We start from the raw sequence: 16,604 nt of genomic DNA, 5'->3' as shown, positions 1-16,604 counted from the left end.
ATAGTTAGCAACCAAGTCTCGGAACCATAGGTCATCACTGGCAACGCGCACTGTTCGACGACTTTTGACTTCAGGCACTGAGGAATTTCGGACGAAAAATATATAAAGTATTTTATAGTGATTTAAAGATAAGAGGCGATAAAAAAACTTTTAGAAACGTATAGCGCGTTGCTATATTATATTTAATGTTCTAAAACTTTTCCATTATACTTTGCATTCAAAGCAATATGACTTTTAAGCCATTATATAAAGGCTCATTGTTGATTATTCAAACAACAATCAGACCCGCCGACCCGTGATGGAGTGATACTAATTAACATTAAAGAATATGTATTAAAAGCGAAATAATTTAATCCGGCTCAAAAAGGGTCGCCGTGAAATAAAATCGGGACAAAAGCAAAAACATGTCCGACATTGTACATAAATTATTTGATTTAAATATATTGATAATTCATAGAGTAACTCATTGTAGATGAGATCCTTTTCGAAGGGGTGCTTAGAATATCCAATCCATCAAGTACATGTTCTGAAAAAATGCTTTGTATCAGTTTTATTGTTTGTTTTATTAAAAATATCCAATTTTTTATGATGACATTATTATATTAATCAACCAATCAAATGAAATTGAATCGTGCCTAATTTCAATTAATCAAGCAAAAATGCTTGTTTTTAACTTTCTTGTGTTTTTAATACATTAGCTATTATAGCTTAGCAACTTCGTTCATAACACTCCCGATGGGCTGCACGGGGCAGGGGGCGTGTAGTAATGAATGAAAAACCGACGATTGATGCACGTCACTTCTCCGCACGCACGATTTCACACCCGCGCAGTATTTCCCCACGCCCCCCGCATATCATGGGAGTGTCATCAACGAACTTGCCAGACTGTAGTGTGATAATGTCATGGTAAAAAATTAGATTTTTTTAATAAAACAGCGCAAGAAAACATTTGTTCAGTCCATATACTCGACATCAAATGGGGTTGGTTATAACAAAAGAATGGGCCAACATACATACGCAACATGCAGACTTATAATTTTATCCCCGTTATTTCCAAAATAACGAGAAAATGCGGGAAAACCGCGGTGCCGACGCTAATAATACATAGAAAACTTGAAATTGATATCTGATACTATATTAATTTTGTTGCAATGCTCGTAATATTATTACTCTTTGACAGTGTTTTTTACTGTTTTACATTTTTATAAATTAAAGCTATCGACTTTAAGTCTTTGTATACTAAAGGAAAAATATTACATTTTCATTGTTCTGTTTTGTACTCGCGAAGTGTTATTCAAACCTTGCCTTCCTTTAGGTTTACTTTCAAACAAAGAAAGCGTTCGTTGAGCGAACAAATATCACAAAAAGAAACTTAAAGGAAAGCTTTGTTTATCCAATTATCAAATAAATAGGGTAATGGGGCTGAGAGTATTAATTAAAATGTTTATGTCTGTTCCCAGAAGCCAATGCTTTTTCTTTGTAAAATTCTGTGATTTTCCTTAACAATATGACGATTCAAGCGGCGAGGTAATAAGCCAGGAATTTATCAAGTTCAATCTGAATGATATCACTGAACAGTGAACAGATATATTTATTTGTTAATTCGTTAATTCCTTTATTTTTTTTATTTATTTACTACTAGCTGATGCCACGCGGTTTCACCTGCGTGGTTCCTGTACCCGTAGGAATATGAAGATAATATATAGCCTGTAGCCTACCTCGATAAATGGGCTTTCTAACACTGAAAGAATTTTTCAAATCGGTCCAGTAGTTCCTGAGATTAGCGTGTTCAAGCAAACAAAAAAAACAAATCTTCAGCTTTATAATATATAGTGACCCGCCCCGACTTTGCACGGGTGCAATGCTGATACTGACACGCTATTTATAGGCATGCGTGTACTGCCGCAAACGCTACGTCCCGCAGTTGTTAAATCTGTAATATTTTCGGAAATATTCATTTAAATCATATGCTGTAAAGGGTCATATAGATCTTTATTAAATCAACAATGTATTTAAGGTATTTAATTGGATAAGGATTAATGCTGTATTGGTTAAAATCGCTTCGAAAATTAGCTATGATTTCTCGTAAAAAGGAAATGTTATTGTGGGATATCCATAAGAGATAGACATATACCATCGCCGAGTTTTCTCTAGACCCTTTCAATGTGTACAAATTATACTTAGTACATTATTTTGGTAAATCTCGTAGGGTTAGCCTGCGTTTGCAATGTAAGCGGAAAAATATTAATTATTTACTACATCATATTAGAAACCTTTAAGTAATAGATGTTATATACATATAAACCTTCCTCTTCCTTTATTATAGGTACTTAATCCTTATTAATGGATCAGGTCGTATGCACTCTATATAAATATTAATTTAATTTTAATTTTGAATAGTAATCCCTGAGTTTAGTTGTTGACGTGTAATAAAATAGTGAAATATTCAGCTTAGAAAAACATACAGTGTAAAACACTCTTAAAAAGTTTTTTTAGAAAAGTAATATGTTAGAAAAATAAAATTTTAAATTAATTTAAATTATAATCTTTTCCATCTTACGATAAACCTAACCATAGTTATATTTTAAAAATAAAAATGACTATAATAAATAAATCAACATTATTAAAAAAAACAAATGGGTATTGTAGAATAAACCTCTCTAACTTACACAAAAATCCGTACAAACATCAACAGTCTCTTATAAGCTAACTTTATTTATCTCGTAAAGTACTTGTTAATACTCAACCCCCGAGGGTGGTACAAGTCTGGCTTCTCTAACTTTGCTACGCGAAAACTCGACTGGTCGCCCGACTTGTTTGTCGATTTCATAAAACACCAGTTGTTGTTGATCTTTCGCTGAATATTTATTCGCACCGGAACGAGCACAATTGTAAAGTTCAAGCAACGAAATCGCAAATTTATATTACAATTCAAACTTGTTTGACGATGGATTGGACGATAATCCTCGGCCGATGAGGGGAATTGGGGAGCGTGGAGATGAACAATTTCTAGACAAAACTTGTTTACACTACTTAAAGAATTAAATCAATTTAGTCGATATTTACTTCCCAAGCGGTTTTTAATGTTGAGACATTGACAGTTTCATTATTGTTACATTCAAGAAACACGAACAATGTTTATGTTTATTTAATTTATTTATAAATATAATTCAATATTATAAACTAATGTATTCACTGGTTGATCATGTTTAGTTTGAAGCAACATAATAATTTATTTATCAAGTTTAAATTTTAATTTGTTCAAAATAAAACATCAGACAAAACAATACATTTGAAAATAATATTAAATGTTAAACTGTTTAACATCCTATTAAACGAACTCGAATCCAATATTTGTATCAGTAGTAACTACCTACTAAATACACTGAACAAGAAAAAGAGCTATTTATGAAGTACCTGCCTAATTTATAAAACTTTGACATTAATTTATTACTATTGGATACAAATCTGAATAAGCTCCAACGTTATTTACAATTACAAATAAGAAGTAACAAGGAGAAATTTGAAAGTAGGACGCGAACGTAATAAACGGCTTTACAAGTTATTAAACAAACTTTTAATTTGATCTTGCGGCCGCCGATAACAATGCAGCAAAGTTATGTTAGGAGGGGGGGCGGTCGACGCCAATCTTTCTCACATTGCAGTACAAAATCGTACTTCTCAGTAAGAACACCTCGCAAAACTTTGTCCTAAGTAAACTCGCGAAACTTGAGAACCCGGCAGCCGCTCCGCCGCCCGCCGGCCCGCTGTCCGCCCCGCTGCCCGCTCCGCTCGGGGCCCCGCTCCGCGAGTGCCAATCGTCTCCCTCCGCCAAACAAACGGACAAGTTTTAATGTTTTGCTCACAAAGTGTATGATTAAACGCGGAGAGCGGCGGAGAGACTCGGCCGTAAGTTATTGATTTTCCCCGACCGAACCCCCGTCGACTACGCGACTCGCGGTACTATTTGAGAGTTCTACACGACTATCTCACTCACTAACTCGTGTTAGACACACTTTAAAGTACTTTTTTAAATTAATAACACACACACCTTTCATGAGAGTACCTTTCGGAGTAGCACAAAAAGTTTTCATGGTGTAAACTGTGTACTTACAAGTTTTTTCGTGAAATTGTTATGAGAAAAGTTAGCGGAGACTGCGCAGTGCTACCGCGGGCTGCAAGAGCCGCGCACACCGCAACTTCACGTCGCTCTACGTTCCGAAGTTAACGCAAAGTTCCGCCATTTTGGAACATGCTCACAACCCACTTGTTTTATAAAGAAACTTTTTATTAATTCCTGTGGGCCGCTGAGTGTCAGTAAGATGTTTTGAGGTTAGGCTGTGAGTCGATATACGCTTTTGTGACTGGGAACCGGTGTTTTAGTGTGTTGGTGACTGTGTTATGGAGGTTTGCGAGTGTTTACGAAGATTTCAGATGTTGTTTTGAAGTGTTTCGAGCGTGACGTTTCCCGGATGATGCTCTTGTGATTTGTGTTTACTTCAGCAAACGCAGGGGGGACGCTACGATCACTTCTTGACCTTGTCTATGAACCGGACGTGCGGATCAGTGACAGGTGATAAAAAGTTAACTTTGTTCTACTAGTTTTTCCATAGTTACAAAGTTTTGTGTAGAAAAGTTTTGGTGGAAAGTACTACGAGTCACATACGCGCTAGTTGAGTTTACAAAACTTCTCAACACGAACTTGTACTGGAAATAAGTAAAGCAGTGTTTCTCAAATACATTATAAAACATTTATATGATAAATTGAAACATATTTATCACTCAAAAAGATGCTAAAGGAGAAAATACTGCTAACTCAAAACAATGGAGCAAAAATAAATAACAACGAGTTTTCCACGAAGTAATAAAATTTTCTGTTCATGGAAATGATCAAAGGAAGTAGGTGTAGCTTCGTGGAGAGAATAAATTTTAAAATTATTTTAAGAGCGATATGACCTTGGCTTAGCGTACGGCGGTATCGATTTCATTTAGTATCCAATTGTCTTGTTTGGTTTCTTATGCATTTGATAGCAATTCGATAACATACTACAAGGTCACTTTTAACTACTTTGTTTGCTGTTGAACTAGAAGCTTATTAGATTTGTTGCTGCATTCTAGCTGTATTTAGTAGGTCTTTCAGATTTTCAACTAAGGAGACTTAAAATGCATACCAAGTAGATGCTGCAATTCACTGCAATAAAAAGGTGCAGTATTGGCGCGCTGTGCATATAAGAAATATCACTGGAACACAAGTTATACATACTTAGTCATATATAAAATTAATAAATAGTATCAATAGCTTTTAAATTATAAATTACGTAATAAAATTATATATACTTGTTATTGTACTAAAACATACTTATACCTACCTTTTTATGGAAAGAAGAAAACTAATACTTTGTCGAAATAAGTCTTCGAGGCCATAAATAAAGTAAAAAGCCCACGATATTGGAGATCGTTTTATTGAGGACGCCATTACAAAGTCATTTAAGTAACCGGTCCCAGTCTTAGTCCATTGTAGAGAAGGAAAATCTTTCTACAGTCACGGCTCTCGATGGGATAACGCAAACGAGCCTCGCTTGCCAAAGGTCCTAACAAAACTTTGCCCGACAAACAATAATTAACTCAATCCCGACTACTCAAAGTACAAACTCCAATAACAGTCAAGAAAGCTATGAAACTTTGTTAAATAACTTTTCAGATAACTTGAACTTCGTCTATTTGCACAAAGTAGTAAGCGGAATTCCACCGCGAGCTAATTCAATCTGTGCTCGCTTGTAATAAATGTTGTTTTCGCGTAATACCAATTGCGGAGTTAGTGTACTTTGCCAAGTTAAAAGTTCTGGACTTTACGAAGCAAAACGCGAACTTTTGTAGAACATTTCAGTGTAGTTAGTACAATGTTATAATGGAAATAAGCACTTCAAAATGGCGTTCCCTGCAGCTGTGTTAATAACTGTCTATGTAAAAGTAAATCAATCGGAATGCTAGAATGTACATTCATTGAGACAAATATAATAATTAATTATTGTCAGGTGTTAATATAAAAGTGGTAGTTACATATATACCTATTTAATTATTAGTAGACACTTCAGGTCACATTCGCTGGACTGACCAAGTCAAAACCTCTTTCCATGGTTCTCCCCCAAGACTGGTCTAGGAGAGCTACACTACTGGAGGAATGGCGACGGATCCTAAGGATTGCCACCACCCCTAAATGACAACAGTGTAGCGACAGAGAAGAACAAGAAAATCTGGAGCTAAAACCCACCACGCTGGTCCAATGAGTGTTGACGGGATTAATAATAACAATCAACCAATGAAGTTAATTGTTCTATTTTACTTTGTGTATGCAAAATGCGACTAGCTAATAAGGAAATAGAGTGACGTCAGCTTTCAAGTAGACCCTGTACTAAAATTAGGCTTGTTCAAACATTCAGGCCAGTTCGCCGTAAATACGTTATGATTATGAAGGTAAATGAAGGTATACTATATGATGTAAGACACCGTGTCGTCGTCATCAACCCATATTCGGCTCACTGCTGAGCTCAAGTCTCCTCTCAGAATGAGAGGGATAAGGCCAATAGTCCACCACGCTGGCCCAATGCGGCAGACTTCACACACGCAGAGAACTAAGAAAATTCTCTGGTATGCAGGTTTCCTCACGATGTTTTCCTTTACCGATTGAGACACGTGATATTTAATTTCTTAAAATGCACACAACTGAAAAGTTGGTTGTGAATGCCCCGTACCGGATTCGAACCCACACACTCCGGAATCGGAGGCAGAGGTCATATCCACTGGGCTATCACGGCTCGACACCGTGTGTTATATAACAATATTATACGGTAAACATACTTAACGAAATAGGAAATGTTAAAATAATGACGTACTGATTTAATTATGTATGTATATTCAACTTGACGTGCAGAATTTACTACTAGCTCCTGAATAAACCTTAATAACTTGTGTTATATAAGGTGCTATGTGAGTTTCGCCCGATTTTCCGAGAATGAAACTTGTGCCATTACATTAAAGTTGAAATTGGTTTGGGTGGGAAAGTTTCAAGAGACTTTATGACTGTCTCTTTATATTTGCCCCGTTTCTTTTTTACTTGCTTTGAACAATAAATGGCCCTCAGGGACGCATATCTCTTTTAGGCCTGAACCAGATCATATGAAAGCTGTTGTAAAATTTTAGGTCGTGCTCAAAATTAATTTCAAATCTAATTTTTAATCGTGAGGTATTTCTTTCTATTATGAAGACTTTGAACTAAAATTGCAGTAAATATAATAACAATTATTATTGGATATTGTCAGCGTAGCGAATTGTTGTTGTAGTATTTTCAACCTTCGATTCTTAGTAATAAGGTTTACTTTTGCTAGTAAAGTTAGGATTTAAATTGTAAATGTATTTTCTAAATGTGTAGGACGATACACGTGTACCGTATTTAAATTAAATTCTCGGAAAATTTCATTTGCGATTTAATATTTGCCTGTTTGTATTTATATCATGAATAATAATATGATTATTTATAGTTCATCAGTTTCATCCGCTTAGATTCCCTTCATTTGAAAATATCGGGATATAAATCAGTCTACATATCTAACACTACTTGCGTTGTAGCATGGTGCGGGTGACAGTCGCCTGTATAACGTTCATAACACGTATTATCGTGATATTAACAGGTATTGTCGTGAATTACGGCAAACTTTCAAGAGTGAAACGAACTGTCACCCGCACTGTGCTACAGCGCACGAATAATTATACCTCCCACTCCTGGTTACCTAGTATTTCCAACTATAATTATATTTGTTGTACCGTAACTTACGTAAAAAAACTATTAAAACCGCGGCCTACGATATGATAGAACGTATGATACCGTTACCATGCAAAAAGTGATATTTTTAACACTAGAAACTTTTTACAGCATTTTGCGAGTGTTTTTATATAAAATCAATAGACAAACCATGACGCAAGTTATATTTGTTTGAAGTTCTAAAAATAGTGAAGTAAACAATGCCAGTTATGTATTTTCTTTGTTTATCGAAATAAAAGAGAATAGTCTCAGGGAGAGCTTCTAATACAAACTCTAATAAATAGGTCTTTGCAAAGGATTTCCTGTAACGCACGAACAATAATGTGAAACTAGATAACCCATTGTTCCGAACCACCGCGCGTGTTGGTCTAACACCGTTATATAATCAAGCCTGACATATGACGTGTTCTCGAGTTTTCTTACTAAGTTTATTTACTCTTGCCTTTATCATACAACCTTGATTATGAATTGTTAGTAAAATGACACCATACCTAGGATAGAGATATAAATAATTTCTTTAACTCCCTAATCGAATGAATATTTCGCAATACGTGTCAATGACGTTGGGCAATGTGAATCATTATTGTGAAAACAATTGCCAACTTTTATTGAAATTGCTCCACTGAAAGTTGCACATAGATTGTATTTTTGTTACGTTATAGAAAAAAAAGATCACAAAAAACTTGGTTTTTCTGATATATCAAAATTACCAAAAATAAATAGAATTCACAATTGATAACATTTATTTATGTATGTGTGTGTTTTTTGTAAAAAATCGTGCATTTTATAATGTAGGTAATTATCATGATTATGCAATTATTTAACATATTACACTAATTTGGTAATTGTGACGGTTCATTCATCAAATCTTGGTCAATGTATGAAAAATGGTCGGTCTTGTGTAAATGCACCATAAAAGTTTGATCTGAAAGTTAAAGTAGTCAAAATAAAAAAAAAAGTTGAGAATTCCGATTTGCCGATAACTCCCTCTTGAGAGTGTACTCAAAAAGGCACGCGACATATAAATCGCGTTCCGTGAACTGCGCATACATTTCCCTCCTTACCCAAGTTGTCACAATGCGACTGTAAACAGACTGCTTCAATTTTATTGGACACGATTCATGAATAGCAAATAAGCTTGCTCCGACGAAATTAGGTTATGAACACTACAATTTGCGGTGAGAGAAAACTTAATAGTTTTATGTTCTCAGTGTGATTACCTACTATAAATCACTTAAATAACGTTCAACTTCTAAATAACATCGCAATCGATTGTCCCAACTCTAGATACAAACAGACAATCAAGTGTGTAGTTAAAAACAATAATTTTTGAAAATATACCTGGTATAATATGTTCAGTAATTGCGAAATTTCTTTACAATTTTCACTTTGATATTTCACTAAACTAAAGGTTGCCTGTAAGGTCGCTTGTATCCCACTTCTGATTTATTTGTTATATTGTTTGTTTCCTTGTTTTGTTCCATTGCATGTTTTGGAGTGAAACGTCATCTTCGCCAGCTTCTTCTACGGTCTAATTCAAGGCCAGGCTTCCCTCTCTATATACGAGTAAAATTGCTAAATTAGAAGAGTAAGTATGGCATGCACAGCACTGTCACGACGGTGTTCCAATTCGGGTTGGTGGGCGTACATTTTTATATTTTTAACTGAATTTCTGGTATATTAAAATCTATTCTGAATGGATTGTACTATATTACTGAGTATTCAGTTAAGCGATATTGTGAATTTGTTAGACGGGCGCGTCACAAAGTGCTCTACGTTATCTGAAGTTTATCATAAAGAAACAAACAAAGAATTAAGAAAATTCTCAGGTATGCAAAAGTAGAGAGTTAAGAAAATTCTCAGGTATATTTTCTCACGATGTTTTTCCTTCACCGTCAGAGACAAGTGGTATTTAATTTTCTTAAAATCCACATAACTTCCAAGTTGGAGGTGCATGCTTTGGACCAGATTCGAACCAACGCCCTCCTTTGAAGGCAGAGGTCATATCCACTGGGCTATCACGGCTCTTTATTTGATAAAATGGAGCATATTGTATGTAGATACATAAAATATAAAACGTAATGGCTAACTGAAAATAAAAATGTTTCTCTCTTGGCGATATTTTTCCTTACTTACGCTCTGGAATTCTCGTGAACAATCCAAGCTCGCACTTGACCGGGTTTCTATAAGTAATCTTTAGCGTGTTTCGAAAGTTACGGCCAAGAATGCAAAAGAGCCGAAGAAAAGTTTTCAATGGAGAACGTTCTAATTTTGATTTAACTTTTTTATTATACGAGTACGTCTCGTATTTCATAATAGCTCAATCTTTTTTATATTTCATTTTTCAGAAATTCGTTTGCGTATTTTAAATTGCGAATGTTCAACTTATGAAATGAGTGAGATCTCTATATCTCTAGAATATATAGTCAATTTTTGATGAAAAAATATAAAAAAGAAAAACCTAGCTGAGTTTGTTGTGGGCTCTTCTCGGACCAAGGAACCCTTGTAACTTAAATTTTAACTTTTTGACTAATTATTATCACCATTATCTATACTAATATTATAAAGCTGAAGAGTTTGTTTGTTTGATTGATTGAACGCGCTAATCTCAGGAACTACTGGTCCGATTTGAAAAATTCTTTCAGTGTTAGATAGCCCATTTATCGAGGAAGGCTATAGGCTATATATTATCCCCATATTCCTACGGGAACGGGAACCACGCGGGTGAAACCGCGCGGCGTCAGCTAGTTTAATAATATTATTACCTACTTGACATTTCGAAAGTGCCTGTTAGCTAAGCCTAGGTAATTGAAATAAATGAATTTTTAGTTGATATGATATTATTCTAACCGACTTTCTGTAATATTGTCACCCAACATTAGATAAGCTAGCAAGCTGTAGTTGTAGTAGCTGTAGAGTTTGCGTTTGTTTGCATACTCCCTATTTTTTTCAATTAGTTTTTAACGATAAGGAGGAAGATCTTTGTATGGAACTGCTCTGAAGTTCCATCTTCTAGACGGACAAATTTGTGCGCTAGTATTAATATTACTAAGCGAGATCTATAGCAATAATTTAATTTTATAACACCTGAAAAAATTAGTCAAAAGTAAAAAAGTTTTTTGTTATTTTTTAAAACTGTTACATTGTATACATAAACCCCGTATAAAATATTGGAAGACGACTTAATTTACAGAAAGTTTGCTGAAGCGAATGCAAAACGCAGTACACAGAGTGCTTGCACGGTATACTAGCGATAAATAAACGTTCTGGAGTACTTTCTCCGGGCCGTTAAAGATATAGAACACGATGAGTTATAAGTAAAACAACATCGCTTAGCAACAAATTGATATCTTAATAGGCTAGTTGACACTTTTTTTTAAATGGTTTTAAATGGTTCAGTATCGTTCTACGAGATTGATTTTATTTTTAAATATTTTTTTGAGACCTAATTACAAATTTTTTTTTGGTTTTAATTATGTTTTTGACAATACGAGCCAAAACGACTGTCGGCCATGATGGTCTATATTTAACTGTTTCATGACGTCACTATAACAAATACAATACAAACACTATAACCTTACAAACGGTTTTAAAATTTTGAATCAATACAAAAATAAAATTCAAACACTAAAGTGGTGAAATAGGGCTTGAAAGTCTACATTGATTTCCACGTGGATGATGACGCGGGTGTCCGCTAGTCAAATAAAAAAAAAAAATCCAAGCTGAGAATGGAGACCAGGAAGTCTCTGTTGTAAAGCAAGTCATTCCCAACTGCTAAGAGGTCGTCTTAATTTTAGGTAACTCTACAATAGAGTCACAAACTATTTATTTGACTTACAAAATGTCTGCAACATTATAACTGGTGACAGAAGGGCTGGCTCATTTTTTGCGCAAAGGATCAGCCTGGCTGTCCAGCGCGGAAATGCGGCCAGTATTCTTGCCACCATTCCACGTGGGCATGATTTGTATAGTTAATAGGATAAGTTAGCTTAAGTTCCTTATTGTATTCTTTCTCAATAAAGAAAAAAAAACATAATGTAATTCAAATTCAAAATTTTATTTCAATTAGGCTTAGTTTACAAGCACTTTTGAAAAGTCAGGATTACGTCATAATTTAATTTAATCAAATGGTGGTAATAGTAGTCAAAAACTTAAAATTAAAGTTACGAGGGTTCTAAACGCGCCTTGGTCCGAGAAGAGGCCACAACAAACAGCTAAGGTTTATTTCTTTTTGGTTTACCACCATTTTACAAAGTTATTTAAAACTAAGCAAACAGTCGTATAATACAGTTTAACGCCAAGCTTTTTTATCTCTTCTCTCTACTATATAAAAATAAGTCGGGTTTTCCTTCCTGACGCTATAACTCCAGCGCACGAACCGATTTCCACGGTTTTACATTCGTTGGAAAGGTCTCGAGCTCCGAGAGGTTTATAGCAAAGAAAATTCAAGAAAAAAAATTCAAAGTAAAGTAGAGGTAGGGTAGGGGTAGGGTAGAGGTAGTTGAAAATTTACATCGAGTTTTACGCGGACGAAGTCGCGGGCGTCCGCTAGTTATTTATATAATCATTAACACTATAGTAAGACTTTCCTAAAAGCTTGCGTTTAATGAACAATTTGAACTTTTTGAGAGACATTCCACTGGCTTCAGTGTACAAAATTATAATAAAATTTGTTTGTATTGTACATAACATTTTATAAAGTTTTGCAGAAAGTTCTTTACTTTCTGTTGAAACATGAAGTTTATAGAAAATTTATTTGAACAAAGTTTTCAAGTAAATATATCAAACGTGGGGTCAATGACCGTAACAATCCCGGGTAGAAGCATATTAGTATTACTATATTCTCTTTGTGTTTTCTTTAGTCCGATGTAGTACCTACTTGCTATTTTGTGCCATCCTAACTTTTTTTTTTGTAACTTAAACTAGCGGAGCTAACTTCGTTTTCTTTAAGTTAAGGTTTTTGGAACTTTATGTTCTTCGTCAGATGTTATTGAAATGAAAAATATTATAAAATATGTGTTTCAATAGAATATTTCAAGTAGCCTTAGATTACAAGTACGTCAGAATATTTTTTTATATTGATGAATAAAGTCAGAAATTAAAGTTACACCAAATGCGCTTTGGTTTGTGAAGAGCCTACAACAAACTCAGATTTAAAACATTTTGACCCGCCAAAAATCTGAAAGTTAAAAAATTATCGATATGATGTCTAATCTATATATTGACATTTATACGTGCGTTCAGAAATACTGACAAATGATTAACATTTACGCGAGCGTTCATAAATTCATTTTGTGTAAATGAAAGTAGGGTAGGGGTAGGGTAGGGGTAGGGTTGGAGTAGGGGTAGGGTAGGGGTAGGAGTAGGGTAGTGTAGGAGTAGGGTAGGGGTAGAGTAGAGGTAGGGTAGGGGTAGGAGTAGGGTAGTGTAGGGTAGGGATAGGGAAGAGGTGCACATAAGTCAAAGCGAAGCTTGACCGGGTTCGCTAGTAAACATATAATTACTAAATCCAATCTCCAACTCAACATTCAAGTTTTTCTGTCAAGGAAACAATACTGCCATCTCTTTCAATAAAATATCTCCCTCTAATAAATATGAATATTGAATATTCAAAAATCTTGAAACACATGCAGCTACATCATAACTTATGTATACTCAGTATCTACACTAACGTTGCAACAAAGATTTTGGACAAAGTCCCCCTCATTTCCCCCCTGTAAGGTGAAATTTCTGCATACCTACCTTTAGTTTATTATTTTTGTAATGTTTACATATTGTACTGTACAGTACGATATCTTATTTTTCATTTTATGTATCATTGATATAATAAATAGATATACTCTTAAACAACGATATTTTATACTACGAGTAAATTCAAAATTCATTTATTTCAAGAAGGCTCAGTTTACAAGCACTTTTGATACGTCAGTTGACTATTTGTAAAGATGTAGAATCTTTACAAATAGTCGATCACCGGTTCGAAAGGCAGGTTCTGCTGAGAAAAAACCGGCAAGAAACTCAACAGTTGCTGTTTTATAAAAAAATCACACAATATTATAATTTACAATTGATTGATTACAATTTCATATAGTTTTACTTTACCTCCTGTGTGAAGGTGAAAGCTGATTCAACGGCCTCCAAGCATCTTTATCATTAAGGAACTTATCAATGGTGTAGTAACCTCGACTAAGTAAATAAAGTTAGGTTCGGTGCCTACAAAATCACCGCAAAAAGTGATCCGAATTTAGCTATTCCACTGAGCACATATGAGCACAATTTTGTGATTACTTACATTATATATTTATATAAATAAATATTATATAAATAATATAATATATATATTATATAAATAAATAAACTTCCTGAACACACAAACTAATATTATAGACAATATTCAGGTATTTTTGTTTAATGAACTTTCTTTATTTACCATGCGGACTAAAAGACAATTAGCCACTTTTGTTCGCCTCAGTTTAGACGCGTTAGTGCCATATCTAATAGTACAAAATCTTTGCTCGTATGAAATATTATGAGTAATGCAAAACCATTTATACTCCAATATTATACGCAAGTCAAACAATAGAACGTTAGCACAGAAAAGAATTCATCTCAGTTTCCAGATTTGAAATATCGATGCTATAATGCGAGCAAAATGTATTTCTCTATCAAAAGCAACAAACAAGATGTTGTTAGTGTTTCGCGAAAACTCCCGTGGGCTATGGCGACGACGGTTCACGGAAATAAAAATCTACGTGAGTTCATATTACGACTGTAAGGCCGGCTGCACACACTCATTTTCCGTATACGTTTTCCTAATGCGTTACTTCGATTCAGAAGACTACCGCAGAATTTATGGTTTTTCTTCATTGGGAATGTGTATGCAAGGGCTCGTGCAATATATTCGTCACGCGGAATTTGGAAAAAAACGTCCATGTGCGTTATTTAATGTATTTTATATGGATTTCATGCATTCGGTTTTCCGAACACGGAAAACGAATGTATGCGGCCGGCCTTATACGCCTACAAATACAAATCATAATAGAAGTATTACAATGTACTTAGTCTCTTTCAAAAGTTTTCCTTCGTTTTGAAGTCAGGTTTCTTTGGTTAAATAGAAATAAATATTTATACAATTTATACGCGAGTTCATATTACGAATATTATACGCTTACAAATACAAATTATAATACATACCTTGTATATATAATTATGTTAAAGTCTCTTTCAAAAGTTTTCCTTCGTTTGAGGTTTCGTTTCTTTGGTGTGAAAATATTGTGTTTGGGTTTTAAAATAAATATTTATACAAATTATGAAATAAAGTCCTTCGCCACGTCTGTGTGTCTGATCACAATAAACTCAGTAAGTACTGAACGGCTTTTGATGTAGGAGGCTCCGGCCGTGGCTAGTTACCCTACCGGCAAAGACGTATCGCCAAGCGATTTAGCGTTCCGGTACGATGTCATGTAGAAACCGAAATGGGGTGTGGACTTTCGTCCTCCTCCTAACAAATCAGCCCGCTTTCATCTTAGACTGCATCATCACATACCATTGATGTACGTACGGTGAGATTTTAGTCAAGGGCTAACTTGAAAAGAATTAAAAAAAAATGTTATAATCGGTCAAGGTTTAGTGTAAATTGCTTGAAATATGATTGTTGGAACTGTCGGTCAGCTTTTGTAGAAACCTTTTCTCTCGGAGATAATAAATTACACAATACATATATCACTACTTAGCCCCAGAGTAACCTTAAAGCCCGTGTTATGGATACTGAGATATACTAAGATAAGAGGAGTACAAGATATATCATAATAATGCATTGTGGGGTATTTTTCTGCTATCATCATCATCATCATCATCATCATTATCAGCCGATGGAAGTCCACTGCTGGACATAGGCCTCTTGCATGGACTTCCAAACAAAACGGTCTCGAGCCGCCAGCATCCAGCGGCTACCTGCAACCCGCTTGATGTCTTCGGTCCACCTAGTGGGAGGTCGACCAACACTGTGCTTTCTTTTTTACTATAGATCTACAAAAATGTCCGCTGTGGCATATAAGTTTCTTTTAAGAATAGTTTACCTACTAATCAGCGGCGTGCACAAGAGTTCTAATGAGGGTATGCACTCTATGTTGAAATTGTGGAAAAAGGGAAATTCATTGTCCAATATAAGTTCCTCGAGGAAGGCAGTGCATTTTTGCATCTATGCAGTGCACACCACTATACCGTTTTTTCTCAACGAATATTCTAACATTCTATCTCTCCATCAGAAATGCCTGTAATATCTACTACCTGACATACAATATTAATATTTGTTCTTAATACATTTTTCCAGAAAATAAATGATCATATTTCACCTGTACACAAACAAGTATATAAATCTTCAGGTCACCTATTATAAGTTGTAGTCTAGTTTTCTCTAGTCTCTCAGCTGTGTAATTAATCCTTTCTCATTACTAAGTCAGCGAAACTTCGAACGAGCTAAACTACTTAGTTGCTAAGTTACTTGGATATACTCTGATGTTTTCTCTACTGATAAATATTGTTCGTCTATTTAGTTCATGCCTTATTAGCATTTTACTCTGTAATAGATTGATATATCAAGCCGAGGTTTCAAAGCATCATCGTCATCATCATCATCATCATCATCATCATCATCATTAAGAGCCGATGGACGTCCACTGTTGAACATAGGCCTCTTGCATGGACTTCCAAAAAAACGGTCTCGAGTCGAAAGCATACAGCGGCTCTCTGCTACTTGCTTGATGTCCTCAGTCCACCTAGTGGG

At 34.9% G+C, this 16,604-nt stretch overlaps 1 protein-coding gene across 1 annotated transcript in view; it reads left to right on the top strand.

Annotated features, from left to right (window-relative positions):
* Positions 1 to 4,254: 4,254 nt before the first annotated feature.
* LOC112055666 (uncharacterized) overlaps positions 4,255 to 16,604 on the top strand; it is a gene marked incomplete in the record, with an annotated part of 347,646 nt that continues 335,296 nt past the window's right edge. Inside the window, 1 exon segment of the mRNA XM_052881727.1 lies at positions 4,255 to 4,573.

The sequence above is a fragment of the Bicyclus anynana genome, chromosome 5, assembly GCF_947172395.1.
Source record: "Bicyclus anynana chromosome 5, ilBicAnyn1.1, whole genome shotgun sequence".
Lineage (NCBI taxonomy): Eukaryota > Metazoa > Arthropoda > Insecta > Lepidoptera > Nymphalidae > Bicyclus > Bicyclus anynana.
Note: the sequence above shows the minus strand (reverse complement) of the source record. Positions and strands in the feature narration are given on the sequence as shown.